Here is an 18,146-nt window from a genome sequence, read left to right on the forward strand (position 1 = left end):
AACCACACACAGTGTCAGGTCGGCGCCGTTATACTGATTAATATGATACAGTACCTTGGTTGATGAAATCCGTCTTGTGGTTGTTGTGCAATCTGTATTTTCAGTTTTGAGTTAATGATATGCTCGTGCTTCAGGAAGGACCTGCAGAGAGGGGGTCCTAGTAATCACTGTTCTTCATGGTCTCAATTACAAAAAAAATCAATTTGAAAATGGCACCCGCCGCGCCTTCGCAGTAGCAGCTATTGGTGTGCATAGAGATCTGAGAGCTGCTACTGCACAGGTGGTGCCCATCATGGAGGAGGAGTTTTTTTTCTTCAGCAAGATGACGCATGTGCAGTAGCAGCTATTGGAGATTTTGGAGAGCTGCTACTGTGCAGGCGTGGGGGGCGTCATCTTGGAGGAGGAATTTTTTCTTTCTTCTCCAGCAAGATGGCGCCTCCGGCGCCTGCACAATAGCAGCAATCGGATCTCTATATACCCTGGGGCACGGGCATATCGTGAACTAAAAACTGAAAATAAAGATTAAACAACAACCACAAGGCGGATTTCATCACCCAGGTATCATTTTAATCAATATAATGGCCACAACTTGACACTGTGTGTAGGTTACTGTGCACAATTCTGCTGACAGGTTCCCTTTAAAGTGAATCTGTCAGCAGGTTTTTGCCATTTAATCTAAGAGCATAATATAGGGCACAAGAGCCTAATTCCAGTGATGTGTCAATTATTAGGTTATGTTCACATGAGCAGTAAGAATCCGTTAGAATAGATCCAGCAGAAATTCATTAGGAAAAAATTGGGCTAACGCAACATTTTTGTCTGTTACTCACTAACTGATGCCTGCCGGATCTGTTTTTTTTTTTAAACTTTGGAGTCAATGGGCAACTAACGCTTTTCTTGCCGTTTAATATGACAACCGTTGTCATCTATTTCTAATGGATCCGGAAAGAAAAGGCTTTGTTGCCCATTGACTCCAAAGTTAAAAACAAAAATCAGATCGGGCAGAGATCAGTTAGTGAAAAACAAAATGTTGGGTCAGCACAACTTTTTTCCTAATGGATTTCTGCTGGATTCATTCTAAAGGATCATTACTGGACACATGAACATAGTCTCAGGCCGGGTTCACACTTGTGATTGGGTAGAGTGCGTAGGGCTGCGTTCTTCTTCCCTTAAGCTCCGCCTACTTCCACATGCATCTTGCGCACCGATCTTTAACATTGTGTATGCAGATGCGTCCGTATGCGTCATTTTGACGTGCCCGCTGAACGCATCTGCATACAACGTATGTCCCTGCGTACCCAATGTTAAAGATAGGGAAGAAGTGCGTAAGTAGCCGGAGCTTAAGGGAGGAAGTACGCAGCCCTATGCACTCTACCCAAATGCAAGTGTGAACTTAGCCTTAGGCTCTGTGTTGTAGTTTCAATGCAATTAATTTTTGATCAGCAGGAGATTATCATTGCTGGACTCAGTTTCCTGTGCTAGGCAGTCAGGCTAATCCATGTAACTCCGCCTCCACCACTGATTAGCAACTAGCTAATAATGTATAGTGTATACAGGAAGCTGCCAGTCAGCGGTCTGGGCGGAGTTATACACTGCTCAAAAGTCTTAGCTCTGCTGCATCTACGTAAGACAAATAAAGATTCTATCAAAAGTACAACAAGCAATGCAGTAAGTGTTACATTGCTCGATTCAGGCTTTCCTTCCCTATAATACCTTGTTCTTGCATTATATAATAAAAACTTGCTGACAGATTCCCTTTAACCCCTTTCCTACATTGGACGTAATATTCTGTCCATGTGACCTGGGCCCTAAGTCCCATGGACGGAATATTACGTCATAGCGGTCAGCGGCGCCCACCGTGCTCCCTCCATGCTTCCCTGAGCCCCCCACAGCAGCTCAATGTGCAGCGCTGCTGCGGGGGTCTCTTTCCCTACAGCTCCCTGGATCCAAGATGGCGACGGGGACCTTCGGGGGCCTGTAGGGAGCTGACTTCCTCAGTGCCTGCAAAGAGCAGGCATGAGGAAGCCTGCCGCAGTGCCTGTGTCAGATCGCTGATCTGTCACAGTGATCTGTGATGTGACAGATCAGCGATCTGTCACAGGACAGTTATGTCCCCCCTGGGACAATGTAATAAAGTTAAAAAAAAAAAAAAAAGCGTAAAAATAATTTTAAAAAAATCGTTAAATAAATAAAAAAAAATATATGTTCCCTAATAAAATCATTTTTTGGAAATAAAAAACAAAAACAATAAAAGTACACATATTTGGTATTGCCGCGTCCGTAACGATCCGCCCTATAAAACTGTCCCATTAGTTAACCCGTTTAGCGAACCCCTTAAAAAATAAAAATAAAAAACGAAGCAAAAAATAATGATTTATTATCATACGGCTGAGCAAAAAGTGAAATAACGCGCGATCAAAAAGACGCATATAAATATCCATGGTACCGCTGAAAACATCATCTTGTCCCGCAAAAAACGAGCCACAATACAGCATCATCAGCAAAAAAATAAAAAAGTTATAGCTCGCAGAATAAAGCAATGCAAAAATAATAATTTTTTATATAAAATTGTTTTCATTGCATAAAGGCGCCAAAACATAAAAAAAGACCTAAATGAGGTATCACTGTAACCATACTGACCCGAAGAATAAAAGGGCTTTATCAATTTTACCACATGCGGATCGGTGTAAACGCACCCCCCAAAAGAAATTCATTAAACGCTGTTTTTTGTTCATACTGCGTCCCAAAAATCGGAATAAAAAGCGATCAAAAAATATCACGTGCCCGAAAATGATACCAATAAAAACGTCAACTCGTCCCCCAAAAAATAAGACCTCACATGACTCGGTGGGTCAAAATATAGAAAAATTATAGCTCTCAATATGTGGTGATGTAAAAACTATTTTTACAATAAAAAGCGTCTTTTAGCGTGTGACAGCTGACAAAAATAAAAACCGCCATAAAAAGTAAATCAAACCCCCCCGTTATCACCCCCTTAGTTAGGGAAAAATGATAAAAGAAAATGTATTTATTTCCATTTTCCCATTAGGGTTAGGGCTGAGATTAGGGTTAGGGGTGTGTTGGGGCTAGGGTTGGAGTTAGAATTGGGGGTTTCCACTGTTTGGGCACATCAGGTGCTCTCCAAATGCAACATGGCGTCTGATCTCAATTCCAGCCAATTTTGCGTTGAAAAAGTCAAATGGTGCTCCTTCCCTTCCAAGCTCTGCCATGCACCCAAACAGTGTTTTACCCCCACATATAGGGTATCAGCCTACTCAGGACAAATTGCAAAACAACTTTTGGGGTCCAATTTCTCCTGTTACCCTTAGGAAAATGAAAAATTGGGGGCAAAAATATCATTTTTGTGAAAAAAAATGATTTTTTTATTTTCACGCCCGGGTGTTATAAACTTCTGTGAAGCACTTGGGGGTTCAAAGTGCTCACCAAACATCTAGATAAGTTCCGTGGGGGGTCTAGTTTCCAAAATGGGGTCACTTGCGGGGAGTTTCAATAGTTTATGTACATCAGGGGCTCTCCAAAGGCAACATGACACCTGCAGACCATTCCATCAAAGTCTGCGTTCCAAAACGTCACTACTTCCCTTCCGAGCCCTGACATGTGCCCATACAGTAGTTTTCTCCCACATATGGGGTATCAGCGTACTCAGGACTAGAGTTGAGCGAAACGGGTCGAAAAAATTCAAAAGTCGCCGACTTTTGGCAAAGTCGGGTTTCATGAAACGAAACCCGACCCTAGGATGAGGTCGGCCACGAGGTCGGCGACTTACGCGCCAAAGTCGCGTTTCAAAAGTTTGTTTTGCACTCTTTTTCAGCCAATCAGGATCCATGGACACTGTGGGCAACGTGATGACATAGGCACGGGTCACCACCATCTTTCAGAAGGGCATGCAAGTGATTGGCTTGCTTTGGTGGGCGTCACAGGGGGTATAAAAGGGCGTGCACGCCGACCGCCATCTTACTTCTGCCGATCTCAGTATAGGGAGAGGTTGCTGCTGATTCTGTAGGGAGAGTGTTAGGCAGGGAAGAAGACCAAAAAACTGCTTCTGCTGCTAGCGATTTGGCCTGCACAACACACCAGTCACTGTGTGTGCAGTGCAAGGGGAGGCTATATAGTGGTGTATCAGTGGTGTTGGTTGTTGGGCTGCCTTCTAAGGCTTCCTGACAGGCTGGCATTGCTGTTTACCCACTGCTCCGCAAACTGCTTTTTTAAAAGCAATCCAATCTCCCTTATCCTCTAGTCACTTTGGTCACAGCTGTGCCATCGAGCCTGTCACATAGCGCTCAGATATTCATTGGGCCTCAAACTGCTTTTTTAAAAGCAATCCCAATTTTTTTTTTTTGTCCTGCTGAGAAGAAAAAAAAACTGCTTCTGCTGCTGATAGCAATTTGGCCTGCACAACACACCAGTCACTGTGTGTGCAGTGCAAGGGGAGGCTATATTGTGGTGTATCAGTGGTGTTGGTTGTTGGGCTGCCTTTTAAGGCTTCCTGACAGGCTGGCATTGCTGTTTACCCACTGCTCCGCAAACTACTTTTTTAAAAGCAATCCAATCTCCCTTATCCTCTAGTCACTTAGGTCACAGCTGTGCCATCGAGCCTGTCACATAGCGCTCAGATATCAGTGGGCCTCACACAATCCAAAAGTGTCCAGTGTCCAAAAGTGTGTGCAGAGATTCGAAATCTCACTTATCCTCTAGTCACTTAGGTCACAGCTGTGCCATCGAGCCTGTCACATAGCGCTCAGATATTCATTGGGCCTCACACAATCCAAAAGTGTCCAGTGTCCAAAAGTGTGTGCAGAGATTCAAAATCTCACTTATCCTCTAGTCACTTAGGTCACAGCTGTGCCATCAAGCCTGTCACATAGCGCTCAGATATCAGTGGGCCTCACACAATCCAAAAGTGTCCAGTGTCCAAAAGTGTGTGCAGAGATTCAAAATCTCACTTAACCTCTAGGCACTTAGGTCACAGCTGTGCCATCGAGCCTGTCACATAGCGCTCAGATATTCATTGGGCCTCACACAATCCAAAAGTGTCCAGTGTCCAAAAGTGTGTGCAGAGATTCAAAATCTCACTTATCCTCTAGTCACTTAGGTCACAGCTGTGCCATCAAGCCTGTCACATAGCGCTCAGATATCAGTGGGCCTCACACAATCCAAAAGTGTCCAGTGTCCAAAAGTGTGTGCAGAGATTCAAAATCTCACTTATCCTCTAGTCACTTAGGCTCGATGGCACAGCTGTGACCTAAGTGACTAGAGGATAAGTGAGATTTTGAATCTCTGCACACACTTTTGGACACTGGACACTTTTGGATTGAGTGAGGACCACTGATATCTGAGCGCTATGTGACAGGCTCGATGGCACAGCTGTGACCTAAGTGACTAGAGGATAAGTGAGATTTTGAATCTCTGCACACACTTTTGGACACTGGACACTTTTGGATTGAGTGAGGACCACTGATATCTGAGCGCTATGTGACAGGCTCGATGGCACAGCTGTGACCTGTCACATAGCGCTCAGATATCAGTGGTCCTCACTCAATCCAAAAGTGTCCAGTGTCCAAAAGTGTGTGCAGAGATTCAAAATCTCACTTATCCTCTAGTCACTTAGTCACAGCTGTGCCATCGAGCCTGTCACATAGCGCTCAGATATTCATTGGGCCTCACACAATCCAAAAGTGTCCAGTGTCCAAAAGTGTGTGCAGAGATTCAAAATCTCACTTATCCTCTAGTCACTTAGGTCACAGCTGTGCCATCGAGCCTGTCACAAAGCGCTCAGATATCAGTGGGCCTCACACAATCCAAAAGTGTCCAGTGTCCAAAAATGTTTGCAGAAATTCAAAATCTCCCCTGTCCTATAGACACCTTGTACCTTGTTTTACATACTATATAGTTTGTTGGATTTTGTCTACATTTCTACCAAAAATGAGGAAGGCTGGTGGAAGAGGCCGTGGAATTGGGCGGGGGTTGGCAGCTGGTAATGATGGTGTTGGTGGTGGATCTGATGGTAGTGGCAAGAGCAAAATAGGACCGAATGCAGGAGGTGTTGAGCCTGCATCATCGTCTGGCTACATAAGGCCTCGAACGCTTAGTTTTCTAGGAGTTGGCAAACCGCTTTTAAAGCCAGAGCATCAGGAAAAAGTTTTGTCTTACATTGCTGACTCAGCCTCCAGCTATCGCCTCCTCTTCTTCAGTTGTAAAAAGTAAAAGCACTGAGTCGTCATTGGAGGCTCATGTTCATGAACCACACCTTTCCTTGTGTCCTTCACCCCAACCAAGATTGAAGGATGACGCAGGCCATACTACTGATTACTCCATGGAGCCGTTTTCACATACCATGCCTGGATTATCAAGTGAAATGGTGAATTACCCAGGCCAAGATGAATCTGACATGGAGTGCACTGATGCACAGCCGCTGATGGATGATTCTGCTGGTACATTCACTCAGAGCACTACATTGTCCTCGCAGTGTACAGAGCCAGATTCTGACCCTGATGAGACTCAGGTGCCCCTTCCCGCACACTATACCACCATACACGGTGACACAGAGGAAGGTGCACATGACATAGAAGAGGAGGTGATGGATGACCCAGTTGTTGACCCAGATTGGCATCCATTGGGGGAAGAGGGTGCTGCTTCCAATAGCTCAGATGAGGAGCATCCACAGCAGACATCGACATCGCAACAGCTGTTATCTGGCAGGCCCGGAGCACTCCAAAGACAGGTTCCAAACATCAAAAGAGTTGCTGGACAGCTTGTCCAGAGGGTCAAAAGATCACAGCGTGCTAGGCCGCAAAATGTCTGCCAAAGTAGGAAGAGTGCAGTATGGCACTTTTTTGAACAAAATCCTCATGATCAGGCCAAGGTTATCTGTAAGAAGTGCGCAAAGACCTTTAGCCGAGGGAAAAATCTGAAAAATTTGAATACCAGTTGCATGCTTAGACATTTAACCACCATGCACTTGCAAGCGTGGACACAACACCAAACCTCAAGTGCCACATGTGCAACTGATCACAACAGAAGGTAGTGAGCAACGCTACATTGTTTCCCCCACTGTAAGCCCACCGGTTAGCACAGCAGCAAATGTTGAGGTGTCGTTGCAAGGCCACAGCAGTCAGGGAATCCCACTGTTATATCAATGAAAGACTGATTCTAGGCCATCAGAAAGAACACCAACTCCATCACCATCATTAACCCTCTCTCAGTCCGCCCTGTCCACCGCTACTTCCACCATATGCAGCTCTCAAGTCCAGCTCACCCTCCCAGACACTATGAATAGGTCAAGAAAGTACTCAGTCTCTCATCCGCGTACACTGGGTTTGAACGCCCACATTGCCAAACTAATCTCGTTTGAGATGATGCCCTTTCGGTTGGTGGAAAGCACAGCTTTCCGCGAACTCATGGCCTATGCAGTACCACGCTATGACCTACCCAGTCGCCACTTCTTCTCTCGCAAAGCCATCCCAGCCCTCCACCATCATGTGAAAGACCGCATTGTCCATGCACTCAAGCAGTCAGTGAGCGGAAAGGTGCACCTCACAACTGATGCATGGTCCAGTCGGCATGGCCAGGGCCGTTAAGTGTCCATCACTGCGCACTGGGTTAATGTGGTGGATGCAGGGTCCACAGGGGACAGCGGTGGTGGGACAGTGCTGCCTAGCCCACGGTATAGGAAACAGTTGGCTGTAGGCGTTCCACCCTCCTCCTCCTCCTCCTCCTCCTCCTCCAGAAGCGAAAGCTCGTCCACAGAGCGCAGTCGTACGAGCACTCCATCTGTAGCTGCCACTGTTGCACACGATGTGTCCCCCTATCGAGCAGCTAGTGGAAAGCGTCAGCAGGCTGTGTTGCAGATGATGTGTTTGGGCGACAGACATACCGCCGAGGTGCTGGCCGAGTACTTGAAGCGACAAACTGAGTCATGGCTGGGCAGTGTACATCTTGAGGCAGGCAAGGTAGTTAGTGATAACGGCCGTAATTTTGTGGCAGCCATAGCCCTTTCAAAACTCAGCCACAAACCTTGCTTGGCTCACACCTTGAACCTGGTGGTGCAGTGCTTCCTCAAAAATTATCAGGAGTTAACAGCCCTGCTCCAGAAGGTGCGAAGACTGTGCGCGCACATCCGCCGGTCGCCTGTACACTCCGTTCGTATGCAGAAGCTGCAGCGATTGCTCCACCTTCCCAACCACCGCCTCATTATCGACATTGCAACAAGGTGGAACTACACCCTGCACATGGTGGAGCGGCTGTGCGAGCAGAGGCAGGCCATAATGCATTTGTGGGAGGATACACGGCCAGGCACTTTGAGAGCAGACATGGAGTTGACAGGTGTGCAGTGGTCGAAGCTGAAAGACCTCTGTAAAGTCCTTCAGTGTTTTGAGGAATGCACACGGCTGGTAAGCGCAGACGACGCCATTCTAAGCATGAGCATCCCACTTATGCGTCTGCTCATGCAAACTTTGACGCACCTTAAGGAGCAGGGGTCTGCAGCCAATGTTGATGAGGAGGAAGAGGAGGAGGGAATCCTTGATGACATTCAGCCATTGTCTGCTCAGGGACCTCTCCTGGACGAGGTGGAGGAAGAAGAGGAGGAGGAGGATGATGATGGGGATGATTACTTAGGGGAGGAGGATGCATCTCGTGGGGCAAGTGAAAATGTTGGCGTGGCAAGGTCTGGTACAGGGTTTGTGCGTGACTTGAGGGATGTGGATTTGCCAGAAAGTGCTCCTTCAACCAGCACTCGCAGTGCATCATTGACACCGGGAACATTGGCCCACATGTCAGATTATGCCTTGCGGATCCTAAAAAGGGACCCCCGCATTGCCAAAATGATGAACGATGACGACTACTGGTTGGCCAGCATCCTGGATCCACGCTATAAAGGCAAATTACAAAACATCATGCCACAGGAGAACCTTGACCTAATATTGGCTAATAAACAAGCAACTCTGGTAAATCGGTTGCTTGAGGCATTCCCAGCACACAGCAGCGGTGATGGTTCTCACACGAGCCGTACGGGCCGGGGGCAGCTTGGCAGAGGTGTTCGTGGTGCACACAGCAGAAGTGGCGTTGGAGACAGGGGTTTCATGACAATGTTGTGGACTGATTTTTCAAATACCGCTCAAACAACTGGTAATACTGCATCGATGGAAAGTGACAGGAGACAGCAGTTGTCAACCATGGTTACAAACTACTTTTCCTCCCATATCGATGTTCTCCCACACAGGTCATTCCCCTTTGACTATTGGGCCGCTAAACTGGACACCTGGCCTGAATTGGCACAATATGCCTTACAGGAGCTCGCTTGCCCAGCTGCAAGTGTGCTATCGGAAAGAGTCTTCAGTGCAGCTGGATCAATCCTGACAGAAAAAAGGACCCGTCTGTCAACCCAAAATGAGGATGATCTAACCTTCATTAAAATGAACCATGCATGGGTTTCCAAGGATTTTGTCCCACCTTCCCCTGATGACACATAGGGTGACAGAAAAATGGCTTGCTTTGGTCCACCTCTTCCTGGGACTTGACCTATTTCGCCTTTTGCATCAGCTGAATGTCCAACATCAACATATGCCACTTTCTAAAACTCCCTAACTGTGCTGCCTCCCCCCCCATGGCTGGGGTCACCACCTAGCGCACGACACCGTGCGAGTGCCGTTGCCCTGGACAGGTGGGTAGGCCGACTCTTGGGCGCGGGCACTGGCACAGGGTCCCTCATAGTGCAATCAAGTGTCTCTGACGGTGGTGGTGCACACCCGCCGTCAGACACACCGCTGTACTATGAGGGGCCCAGTGCCAGTACCGACGCCCACAAGTGGGCCCCCCTTGCTTGGGCAGGGCCCCAGCATTTGCAATCTTTACCTCTCCCTGCTCCTCCGCTGTGTAATCTGGGCCGTCAAATCCTTACTGTGCCTGACACCGTCTGAGCCTGCCTCCTGAGACATATATTTTGAATGTGTACGCTATCCATACATGTTATCCGGGGATACGGTACCCTTTCTAACCTTTGTGCAATCACGTGCAATCCATACTGGGCCTAACACCGTCTGAGCCTGCCTCCTGAGACATATATTTTGAATGTGTACGCTATCCATACATGTTATCCGGGGATACGGTACCCTTTCTAACCTTTGTGCAATCACGTGCAATCCATACTGGGCCTAACACCGTCTGAGCCTGCCTCCTGAGACATATATTTTGAATGTGTACGCTATCCATACATGTTATCCGGGGATACGGTAACCTTTCTAACCTTTGTGCAATCACGTGCAATCCATACTGGGCCTAACACCGTCTGAGCCTGCCTCCTGAGACATATATTTTGAATGTGTACGCTATCCATACATGTTATCCGGGGATACGGTACCCTTTCTAACCTTTGTGCAATCACGTGCAATCCATACTGGGTCTAACACCGTCTGAGCCTGCCTCCTGAGACAAATATTTTGAATGTGTACGCTATCCATACATGTTATCCAGGGATACGGTACCCTTTCTAACCTTTGTGCAATCACGTGCAATCCATACTGGGCCTAACACCGTCTGAGCCTGCCTCCTGAGACATATATTTTGAATGTGTACGCTATCCATACATGTTATCCGGGGATAAGGTACCCTTTCTAACCTTTGTGCAATCACGTGCAATCCATACTGGGCCTAACACCGTCTGAGCCTGCCTCCTGAGACATATATTTTGAATGTGTACGCTATCCATACATGTTATCCGGGGATACGGTACCCTTTCTAACCTTTGTGCAATCACGTGCAATCCATACTGGGCCTAACACCGTCTGAGCCTGCCTCCTGAGACATATATTTTGAATGTGTATGCTATCCATACATGTTATCCGGGGATACGGTACCCTTTCTAACCTTTGTGCAATCACGTGCAATCCATACTGGGCCTAACACCGTCTGAGCCTGCATCCTGAGACATATATTTTGAATGTGTACGCTATCCATACATGTTATCCGGGGATACGGTACCCTTTCTAACCTTTGTGCAATCACGTGCAATCCATACTGGGCCTAATACCGTCTGAGCCTGCCTCCTGAGACATATATTTTGAATGTGTACGCTATCCATACATGTTATCTGGGGATACGGTACCCTTTCTAACCTTTGTGCAATCACGTGTAATCCATACTGGGCGTGAGAACGGCTGGCGAGCTGTTAAGCAAGCTACAGCACCTGTGGTTTGCACACGTAAGTTTTTCATTTTTTCAGGAATGACGGTTAGGCCTAATTCCGGAACTGCAGTTGACCTGCACTTACTGGGAAATCATTGTTCGCGGGTAATAATTGTAATCAGTGATCCCCATCACTAACGTTGTTCAGCGGGTTATCTGCACCTGTAAGCGACAAACGCTGGCCTTTTCAGTGTAGCGCACATGCAGCCACGGACATGTAAGGGCATGACACACCAGTTATTGGCCAATCTCATGTTCCAGAGCCTCACGTGTCCCTCTAGTAAGCCGGACTCGGACCGCGGGGCATGACGGAGTCTCGTTCGTTAACGGAATTAAGCTTGCAATGTGTGCATCTGTTCTGTAGCTGGCATGGTTGAGGTTTCCCAGGTGGAGTCGAATTTAACCGTAGGCTCCACTTCTGGTGGTGCCCTTCTGGACATTCCTTTAAGGTTCAGCTTTGCAACCATACTGCCCATGTAAAACAAACACTTTGCCTTCATGAATGCTGTTTGGAGGGTCATGACTCGTGGGAATAACGCCGCCCAATCAGTTAACCTGCTAGAGAGATCGTTCATTGCTCCCAAGCATGACATCACACTCCCTAGGAAGAAGGTAATGCCACTGTGGCGACCGTACTCCTGGGGGCGACACAAGTGCACTGATGCCCAGCCACTGCTCGATGAATCTGCTGGTACATTGACCCAGACCACTACATTCCCCTCGCACGCTACACGGCCTGAATCTGACCCTGATGAAACTCAGGTTACCCTTCCCATATACAGTTCCATCTTACACGGTGACAAAGAGGAAGCTGCAGATGAAAGTGCAGGTTCGGCCCACCCGCCATCAGACACACCACCGTACTATCAGAGGCCCTGTGCCAGTGCCATCGCCAACGAGTGTGCCCCCCCTGCTTGCTCAGGATCACAGCACTTGCAAGGTTGAAATACTGTGCAGTGAGATGGAAGATGCGGACGACGAGGAGTCCAGACTAGTACAGGGATTCCCTAGTGAGGAGACTTATTTGATTGTTTTCAATGTTGGGACAGCAATTTTTGGGGAGCACTATACTCTGGAGAATGATAGATGGGGCCCACCATACACTGGAACATTCCAAAGGTGGACATCAGACACTGGAGCAGCATTTACAGGGCCCATTATACACTAGAGCATGAGAAATGGGGCCCATTATGTTTGGAGCATTATTTGGGCCCATAAGACAGTGGAGCTTCATCCATGGGGACCAACATATACTGTAGCATTATGTGGAGCTCATCATATACTGTTTCAAACATTATATGGGACCAATGATTCTGTATGGAGAAATAGATGGGCCTTGTCATGAGATGTAAAAAGTGAAGTATTTTTCATTGTACTATACCGCTATTTCTCTGCCGTATCGGAGCATGATGAGTTGTGGTATGTGTTAAAGGGGCGCTCTTTCGCCCAGGGCACATGAAAACCTGGAGCCAGCCCCCCCCCACAACTTTAGCCAAATAACCCCCATTTTTCAGTGCGTAACTTGTATTATGAAGTTAATTAAGGTTGACAAGCTTAAGTAAGAAGAATTGATGCTTTTGGCATTCAAATGGGCACTGTAGGTGTGTTTCCTGTCCTCCTCTCACTGCCGACTTTTATTCCCCATTGACTTACATTGGGTTTCGTGTTTCGGGACGACCCCGACTTTTCCCTATAATCGGACGATCTTGCTCGACCCGACTTTTGGAAAAGTCGGGTTTCACGAAACGAAACGCGACCCTAAAAAAACAAAAGTCACTCAACTCTACTCAGGACAAATTGGACAATAACTTTTGGGGTCCAATTTCTCCTGGTACTCTTGGGAAAATAAAAAAAATTGGTGACTAAAAGATCATGTTTGTGGAAAAAATACGATTTTTTTATTTTCACGCCCGGGCGTTATAAACTTCTGTGAAGCACTGGAGGGGTCAAAGTACTCACCACACATCTAGATAAGTTCCTTGGGGGGTCTAGTTTCCAAAATGGTGTCATTTGTGGGGGGGTTTACACTGTTTTGGTACATCAGGGGTTTTCCAATCGCGACATGGTGTCCGATCTCAATTCCAGCCAAAAAAGTCAAATGGCGATGCTTCCTTTCTGAGCTCTGCCATGCGCCCAAATAGTCGTTTACACCCACATATGGGGTATCAGCGTACTCAGGACAAATTGCACAATAACTTTTAGGGTCCTGCTACCCTTGGGAAAATAAAAATTGGGGTTGAAGAGATCTTTTTTGTGGAAAAAATATGATTTTTTAATTGTACCGCTGTACGTTATAAACTTCTGTGAAGCCCTTGTGGGTTCAAAGTTCTCACCACATATCTAGGTAAGTTCCTTGGGGGGTCTAGTTTCCAAAATGGTGTCACTTGTGGGAGGTTTCCACTGTTTAGTTACATCAGGGGCTCTCCAAACATGACATGGCATCCGATCTGAATTCCAGACAATTTTGCATTGAAAAAGTGAAACGGCGCTCCTTCCATTCTGAGCTCTGCCATGCACCGAAACAGTGGTTCCCCCCACATGTCAGGCATCAGCGTACTCAGGACAAATTGCACAATAACTTTTCCAGTCCAATTACTCCTGTTACCCTTGGTAAAATAAAAAAAATTGAACCTGAAATATTTTTTTTGTGAAAAAAAAGAATAATGTTCATTTTTTTTAAATATTCAAAAAAAGTCCTGTGACGCACCTGAAGGGTTAATAAACTTCTTGAATGTGGTTTTGAGCACCTTAAGGGGTGCAGTTTATAGAATGGTGTCACTTTTGGGTATTTTCTATCATATAGACCCCTCAAAGTGGCTTCAAATGTGATGTGGACCGTAAAAATAAAATGGTGTTGCAAAAATGAGACTTTTAACCGTTATAACTTCGTAACAAAAAAAATTTTGTTTCCAAAATTGTGCTGATGTAAAGTAAACATGTGGGAAATGTTATTTATTAAGTTTTTTTGTGTGCCATATCTCTGTGATTTAAGGGCATAAATATTCAAATTTGGAAAATTGCAAAATTTTAAAAATTTTCACCAAATATCCATTTTTTTCAAAAATAACGCAAGTTATTTGAATGAAATGTTACCACTAACATGAAGTACAATATGTCCCGAGTAGTGTTGAGCTTTCCGATACCGCAAGTATCGGGTATCGGCCGATATTTGCCGTATCGGAATTCCGATACCGAGTACAGATACTTTTTTCGTATCAGATACCGGAATCGGAAGTCCAAAATGCAATGAGCCACTTTTGTGGCTCTGATTGGCTGCCGAAATGACGTCATCATGATGCGCTGTCTGTGCGCATCATGATGCGCTGTCAGTTCGGGCCTTCGGGGGGTCTGTGCCGACTGTCCGGGGGTCTGTACCGGCCTGCCGGGGGGCTGTGCCGACTGCCCGGGGGTCTGTACCGGCCTGCCGGGGGGCTGTGCCGGCCTGCCGGTGGTCTGTGCCGACTGTCCGGGGGTCTGTGCAGGCTCCCGGGGTCTGTGCCGACTGCCCGGGGGTCTGTACCGGCCTGCCGGGGGGGCTGTGCCGGCCTGCTGGTGGTCTGTGCAGGCTCCGGGGGTCTGTGCAGGCATCATCGTGGGAAATTCCCACGCAGCAATGGCATAAAGTGAGACTAGGGACTTTTCTTTTACAGTGGTGGAGGAATACAGTGCGGAAGGATACCTACCTTCCGTCATTAAGGAAAAAGTTTTTTGTCAGCTCACCAAACCGTAGCAAATGCGAAGTCTGGAGGAATGCAATCAATCCTGGGCGGTGCAGGGAACTTGTATTCCGGAAAATCTTGTAGGCACAATACTTGGGAGATGTTCCAGCAACTTCGACCAAAGGATGGTTAAAATCAAAAGACTTTATTCCAAAAAAATGATTAAAAACAGAATAGATGCATAAAAAACATGTGGTTCACCAATGTGACAAACGCTTACGCGTTTCGGACTAGAGGGTCCTTACTCATAGCTGTTTTTAATCATTTTTTTTGGATATAAAGTCTTTTGATTTTAACCATCCTTTGGTCGAAGTTGCTGGAACATCTCCCAAGTATTCTACCTTCCGTCATTGTATTCCTGGAGCTGGTAGAGAACAGTAGCATCAGCTGATGCTGCTGTTCTCCACGCAAGATCGACATGGGACCCTCGTGGACTTCTGCGGATCGGGGTAAGTATATTGGTGTTTTTTTATTTTGATATTTATTCCTCAGGCGACAATGGCTTCGGGGATCAAAGTGACAAGTGACGGTGAGTATGTACTCTATGTTATATATACTGTATGTCTATATGTATGTATTGTATGTAGTATATATGTATGTTGCATGCATGTAGTATATATGCAGTATATACAGTGGGGAAAAAAAGTATTTAGTCAGTCAGCAATAGTGCAAGTTCCACCACTTAAAAAGATGAGAGGCGTCTGTAATTTACATCATAGGTAGACCTCAACTATGGGAGACAAACTGAGAAAAAAAAATCCAGAAAATCACATTGTCTGTTTTTTCTTCATTTTATTTGCATATTATGGTGGAAAATAAGTATTTGGTCAGAAACAAGCAATCAAGATTTCTGGCTCTCACATACCTGTAACTTCTTCTTTAAGAGTCTCCTCTTTCCTCCACTCATTACCTGTAGTAATGGCACCTGTTTAAACTTGTTATCAGTATAAAAAGACACCTGTGCACACCCTCAAACAGTCTGACTCCAAACTCCACTATGGTGAAGACCAAAGAGCTGTCAAAGGACACCAGAAACAAAATTGTAGCCCTGCACCAGGCTGGGAAGACTGAATCTGCAATAGCCAACCAGCTTGGAGTGAAGAAATCAACTGTGGGAGCAATAATTAGAAAATGGAAGACATACAAGACCACTGATAATCTCCCTCGATCTGGTGCTCCACGCAAAATCCCACCCCGTGGGGTCAGAATGATCACAAGAACGGTGAGCAAAAATCCCAGAACCACACGGGGGGACCTAGTGAATGAACTGCAGAGAGCTGGGACCAATGTAACAAGGCCTACCATAAGTAACACACTACGCCACCATGGACTCAGATCCTGCAGTGCCAGACGTGTCCCACTGCTTAAGCCTGTACATGTCCGGGCCCGTCTGAAGTTTGCTAGAGAGCATTTGGATGATCCAGAGGAGTTTTGGGAGAATGTCCTATGGTCTGATGTAACCAAACCGGAACTGTTTGGTAGAAACACAACTTGTCGTGTTTGGAGGAAAAAGAATACTGAGTTGCATCCATCAAACACCATACCTACTGTAAAGCATGGTGTGGAAACATCATGCTTTGGGGCTGTTTCTCTGCAAAGGGGCCAGGACGACTGATCCGGGTACATGAAAGAATGAATGGGGCCATGTATCGTGAGATTTTGAGTGCAAACCTCCATCCATCAGCAAGGGCATTGAAGATGAAACGTGGCTGGGTCTTTCAACATGACAATGATCCAAAGCACACCGCCAGGGCAACGAAGGAGTGGCTTCATAAGAAGCATTTCAAGGTCCTGGAGTGGCCTAGCCAGTCTCCAGATCTCAACCCTATAGAAAACCTTTGGAGGGAGTTGAAAGTCCGTGTTGCCAAGCGAAAAGCCAAAAACATCACTGCTCTAGAGGAGATCTGCATGGAGGAATGGGCCAACATACCATCAACAGTGTGTGGCAACCTTGTGAAGACTTGCAGAAAACGTTTGACCTCTGTCATTGCCAACAAAGGATATATCACAACGTATTGAGATGAAATTTTGTTTCTGACCAAATACTTATTTTCCACCATAATATGCAAATAAAATGAAAAAAAAACCAGACAATGTGATTTTCAGGATTTTTTTTTCTCAGTTTGTCTCCCATAGTTGAGGTCTACCTATGATGTAAATTACAGACGCCTCTCATCTTTTTAAGTGGTGGAACTTGCACTATTGCTGACTGACTAAATACTTTTTTTCCCCACTGTATGTAGTATGCATGTTGCATGCATGTGGTATATATGAAGTATGTATGTTGCATGCATGTAGCATGTATGTAGTATGTATGTAGTATGCATGTAGTATGTAGCATGTATGTAGTATGTATGTAGTATGTATGTAGCAAGTATGTAGTATGTATGTTGCATGTATGTAGCATGTAGTATATATGTAGTATGTATGTTACATGTAGTATATATAGTATATATGTAGTATGCATGTTGCATGCATGTAGTATATATGTTGTATGTATGTAGTATGTATGTAGTATGCATGTAGTATGTATGTAGTATGTATGTTGCATGTATGTAGTATGTAGCATGTATTATGTATGTAGCATGTATTATGTATGTAGCATGTATGTTACATGTAGTATATACAGTGGGGCAAAAAAGTATTTAGTCAGTCAGCAATAGTGCAAGTTCCACCACTTAAAAAGATGAGAGGCATCTGTAATTTACATCATAGGTAGACTTCAACTATGGGAGACAAACTGAGAAAAAAAAATCCAGAAAATCACATTGTCTGTTTTTTTTTCATTTTATTTGCATATTATGGTGGAAAATAAGTATTTGGTCAGAAACAAGCAATCAAGATTTCTGGCTCTCACAGACCTGTAGCTTCTTCTTTAAGAGTCTCCTCTTTCCTCCACTCATTACCTGTAGTAATGGCACCTGTTTAAACTTGTTATCAGTATAAAAAGACACCTGTGCACACCCTCAAACAGTCTGACTCCAAACTCCACTATGGGGAAGACCAAAGAGCTGTCAAAGGACACCAGAAACAAAATTGTAGCCCTGCACCAGGCTGGGAAGACTGAATCTGCAATAGCCAACCAGCTTGGAGTGAAGAAATCAACTGTGGGAGCAATAATTAGAAAATGGAAGCCATACAAGACCACTGATAATCTCCCTCGATCTGGTGCTCCACGCAGAATCCCACCCCGTGGGGTCAGAATGATCACAAGAACGGTGAGCA

General features: G+C 45.8%; 1 protein-coding gene across 2 annotated transcripts in view; it reads right to left on the reverse strand.

The window, feature by feature from the left end:
- The window catches only part of INPP4B (inositol polyphosphate-4-phosphatase type II B), a 1,297,521-nt gene that overhangs the window by 1,048,155 nt on the left and 231,220 nt on the right, over positions 1 to 18,146 (reverse strand). The gene's annotated exons all lie outside the window — the stretch shown is intronic.

The sequence above is a fragment of the Dendrobates tinctorius genome, unplaced genomic scaffold (genome assembly GCF_039654945.1).
Source record: "Dendrobates tinctorius isolate UK_male_01 unplaced genomic scaffold, ASM3965494v1 ptg000161l, whole genome shotgun sequence".
Classification (NCBI taxonomy): domain Eukaryota; kingdom Metazoa; phylum Chordata; class Amphibia; order Anura; family Dendrobatidae; genus Dendrobates; species Dendrobates tinctorius.